This window comes from Anneissia japonica, unplaced genomic scaffold (genome assembly GCF_011630105.1).
Source record: "Anneissia japonica isolate Jap-2015-1 unplaced genomic scaffold, ASM1163010v1 scaffold2223_len56047_cov118, whole genome shotgun sequence".
Lineage (NCBI taxonomy): Eukaryota > Metazoa > Echinodermata > Crinoidea > Comatulida > Comatulidae > Anneissia > Anneissia japonica.
Genome location: NW_022689194.1, coordinates 31737 through 36908, shown reverse-complemented (window position 1 = coordinate 36908; position 5172 = coordinate 31737). Strand labels below are relative to the sequence as shown.

At 34.1% G+C, this 5172-nt stretch overlaps 1 pseudogene; it reads right to left on the bottom strand.

Annotated features, from left to right (window-relative positions):
- Window positions 1-517: 517 nt before the first annotated feature.
- LOC117124577 overlaps window positions 518-5172 on the bottom strand; it is a 30630-nt pseudogene continuing 25975 nt past the window's right edge.

The window sequence follows — 5172 nt, the reverse complement described above, 5'->3', positions numbered from 1 at the left end:
ACAGATTTTGAACTAGATAAAAAAAAAATCGACGAACACCATTACAAACAACCGAGACAACAGATTACGAATTTAACATATTATGACTTCCTTACACAGTAAAATTAAATGATTACATTATTTATAGTAATTGTACAACTAATAACAGAGCCGTACGCATGCATCGAAGGTATAAATAAATTTGCGCATCTTGATTTTCACAGTGAAAATAAGTCAATATCATTCTTATTATTTATAATTAGCTGCACCTTCTCAGTTCATTTTGAACTTTTCACATTTTCTTTAGTCTAGCGCCATATAACGTCCATAAGCAATATAAACTGTATGTAACTCGTCACTGCTGATCTGCAGAAAAGAATCATTACGCTTTTGAAAAAATGTCGGTTATTTTCTATTTCAAGATGTAAACGTTCAAGTTTTCAATGCTGTATCTTGCGGATCACCCGAACTCGTCTCAGTGACGAGTTCAGATCTAGTTTTCTATTATATATTAGACTAGTACGGCTTATCTATTTTATTTATTGCAGTCAATCAGTTATAGCAGTTATAGTAGAACAGTTACTGCCCAGTTACTGTGACTCTGTATGCTCAAAGAAGAGACAAAGAGAATCAAAAGATTGTGAAACTGCATTGACGTGTGTATGGTTAATTTGGCCCAACAGTCATCTTATTTTTGACAGACCAATCACAGAGATTTTTAAGATCTCTTTGAAAGGAAACAGTATCCTCAATATTAACAATAGATTTAAACAATAAAACGTCATCAGCAAACAATGCATAATTAGAAATAACATTAGAGCGCAAATCATTCACAAATAAATTAAATATAAGAGAGGTCCTAAACAACTACCTTGTGGTACTCCTGATGTAACAGACATCCACTTAGAAAATGTCCCACCACACAGTACTCTCTGTGACCGTCCAGTCAAATATGATGCAATCCAATGCCATAAAGGCCCACGGAAATTGAATTGCAATGCTATTTTCTTCATTGAAATATCGTGAGGCATTTTCATCAAAAGCCTTACTCATGTCTAAGAACGCAACATCAATTTGGGCAGCAGGGTTACGTTTGTCAAGAGTTTTAGCCCAACTATAGGTGTGTTGTTCAACTGAGTTACACAGGATTTATGTTTCACAAACCCATGATGATTAGAATCAAGTAAACTGTTATCATACAGAAACGAAACGAAATATTAGACCGAATGGCTTCACTTTACAACGAATGATTTCACAACTTGTCAAACGACTTCACAACACATTGGATCAGTTTACTTCGCTGTGGTTTATTTATCACTACAGTGGATCATTTTTATCCATGTTCGAACACTAAAGTATTCATTGACTTTTTATTAGATTGCTTAAAAAACGTTTGTTCGATTATGCATAAATGTTTTGAGTTTAGACTGAGTGGTTTAGCCTTTGATTAGATGATTTGCTTTCTGCTTGGATGATTTTGTGTTTCATTGGGTGATTTGTTTTTGAATTAAATGATTTGGACAACATACATTTGGATTTGGGATGAATGTTTTGGCTTTATAATGGATGAATTCGTTTTTGAATGAATGGTTTGGTTTTTGATTAGATGAGATGGTTTTCCTTTGAATGGTTTGTTCAACTTACGTTTGACTTTGTATTGGATGGTTTTGGGTTTAGCTTGTATGGGTTGGCTAATGTATTTTTGGCGGATTTGGCTTTCCATAGGTTACGATACATTTTAAGCTATTAAACAAGTGTCTACAATGAGTTTAGGCCTACCTAATAACCCCTAATAAATTTCATTGACCACAACCAATTTTTTTATCATCTTCGTATCTCGAAGAGTTGTGTAGTGCTTGTGTCTAATTTATAGCTACACTAAAGTTAAAACAAATGAAAATATATCGACGTATACATTTTAAAACATAACATAAATTTCTCTTACTCATGATCGCATATTATTACGATTTACAAACGTGGGATAAAAACATCTGCAGTTCTTGATAGATGACTTCCATCGGCATGTGTACGGTATTAGGAAGTGGATATGCTAAATTCATATCCCATACGTCGATAATATGTATGCCTAAACCGGAAAATATCTTCAAGAAAAACTCTCGGATATCATAAAGCAATCTGTCACCAGTATATAGAAGCGAAGTGCCAGTGTTGTGATTTCGAGGTTTTGGAGTTTTGAAGACAAACATTGTATTAGGACAACGCTCCCTTAATCTCAAAATTGTGTCCCGTAAGAGATATAGTCTTTCAATGTAATCTTCCTTCACCCATTGACTGTAATGAGCCCAAGGACTAGTAACAATTATGTAATTACAAGTGCTGGAACTGGAAATAATAAGTCAAATTAAGTACATCACTAGTGTGATATGTTAATTTTGCATTAGGACTTTTGGTAAAACTACTTCCACTGAGACCGAGAAGTGCTAATAGGCCTGCATTCCACTGTCTTGTCGTCGAATCCCCCATGAAGTAGACCTGCTTTCCCTTCAGGCACTGCTTAATCTCTTCCTTCGACCATTGCTTTGATTTGCATTGTAGGGAAGTCCAAATGTTTTTTATCCAAAACCCATCACTGGGTGGAGTTGGTAAATCTGCTTTGCAATCAGGTAACATCAGTTCATTCGCAACATTTGAAGGCGACCCTGTTAAAAAAATAGACAATAATACTACTTTAAAGCATACATTTTATTTAAAGAAGAAAACAAATTTTCGGTAGCACCTGCTTCTCTCTTTAAGGTTACAATGGAACTTGCTTACAATTGGACACATTGTTTTCTTTCTTTTTTATATTAAAAAAATTATACTTTAAAATAGTGAACTTCTATTTCCTTTTTGTCTACTTATTTTATATATATATATATATATATATATATATATGTATGTATATATGTATATATATATACATATATATATATTATTATTATATACAATGTAAAAACAATGAAAAAACAGTGTACAATCATGGAAATTTGACTTAGCATAGCAAAATCAAACGGATATTTCGATAGCTCCTGCTATCTTTATCAACGATAAAGTGAGGAAACTTGAGAGATCTTACACCAGGGGTGGTTTTCTTTTTTCCTTTCCTTTTTCTTCTTTTGGGTGATATTAGGCCAGCTTAACTCAATAATGAAACAAGAAATGAAGTACAGTAATATTTATATAAGGTCCTATATAATTTAAACAATTGATGAATAGAAAATTGATGTAGGAATATAATAATATGTATAAGCTTAAATATTATAAAGCATGATATTCATGACACTTAAATACAGTTTAGAATTCGAGAAATATTATATAAAAATGAACTCTGCTCTGCTCTGAAGTAACTGTAGACATCGGATATCTTTGGCTTAAACTGTAATAAAGTGAGTTCAACCCTGTCCATCAGGCGCAAACTCTGTGTTTTAGAGGTATGATGCCAAGCTAGTGGTCTGGAGAACATGGGTTCGAGTCCCACCCGAACAACTTGCGATTTTTTTTTTGGCAATTATTTTCAAACTTACTAAGTATTCAGTATATTGCCACGTCAGGTAGGGCAAAATTACAACTATGCATGTTTCTCCTGACGCAAATCCAGTTATTGTCTATTCCATCACGACAATAACAATTACTATCAACACTGCAGTAACCGCTGCTTGGACTCAAATTTTAACCCTGGCCATCAGGCGCAAGCTCGGTGGTATACAAGTATGATGCTAGGCTATTGATCTGAAGGTCGAGGGTTCGAGTCCCACCCGAGAACAACTTGCGATTTTTTTTCGCAATTGTTTTCAAACGTACTCAGCATTCAGTACATTGCCACGTCAGGTAGGGCAAAATTACACCTATACATGTTTCTCCTGACGCAAATCCAGTTATTGTTTATTCCACCACGACAATAACAATTACTATCAACACTGCAGTAACCGCTGCTTACTTGAACTCGAATTCAACCCTGACCATAAGGTGCAAGCTCGGTGGTCTAGAGGTATGATGCCAGGCTAGTGATCTGGAGATCGTGGGATCGAGTCCCACCCGAAAACAACGTATTCAGTACATTTCTACGTCAGGTAGGGCAAAATTACACTTATACATGATTCATCTGACGCAAATCCAGTTAGTCTATTCCATCACGACAATAACAATTACTATCAAAGTGAGTTAACATAATTAAGTCGTGAGATAACAAGATACCTGATTATATGGTGACTAGTAGATTCATCGATATAATTATTTGTGGATGTGTGATATATTTCTAAGGTAATAATTAACAGACTGGCAGGTGGAGATGTCATAGTCAGTCTACTGTCAAAGATTTCTTACTTTCTGAGATGTTCTAATTTAGAAATTACTCAATTTCACTGTATTTTTAATGTTATACAATGACAACAAAATTATTGAATGAATGAGGTTAAATTACTCAACGTTTGATAGTTTACTCAAATGAGCACAACTCGCCGCAATTGAATAACTCTGTCTTGTTATCGTTAATGCACTGCATACAACAGTGAACATCCAAAACTGAACACAGATTGAGAGACTGGTGAGGATTCTTGTCATATGAATTTGATTATTGAGATCGAATCATTTAAAGATCATGAGCATATATATGAAACTGAATACCAACATGACGACTAACAGCATCAGAAAAGTCCGGCGTACATAATAAGATAATAATTGAGAACCGACACAAGAAACCTAGGACAAGCCATAGCTAAGAATTCTATCATCAGAAGTTCTGCAACAAATCTTAACCTTACATTTTCTCTCCTGCAAGTAGGACTTAAACTAGATAAGAACAGTAAAGCGAAAAGCTTCAGAGAGTCGAGTATACATTCATTATTCCTGAACTTTATATATAAAAGAAAAAGCATTCAGTGGAAATTTTATGACTCTTTTAGTTTTTTTCCTGCTGGAATGTCAAATATACACTTTGGAGAATGCTGAATCAAGTCATTAATTTTTAAAATGTAAATTAGCTAAAATATACAAATTAAGAGTGGAAATATAGGGACACTATATCTTGGCAACCACTTGTCGTAGAGAGGAGTCTACGACTAAAACTGTTGAAAACATGCACGTTTCAAATTTACCTCAATGGAAAATTTTCTTTAAAAATGAACGAAACCCATTTTGTTGACATTTATAGTATACATATGTATATTAAGAGTAGAAATATAGGGACACTATATC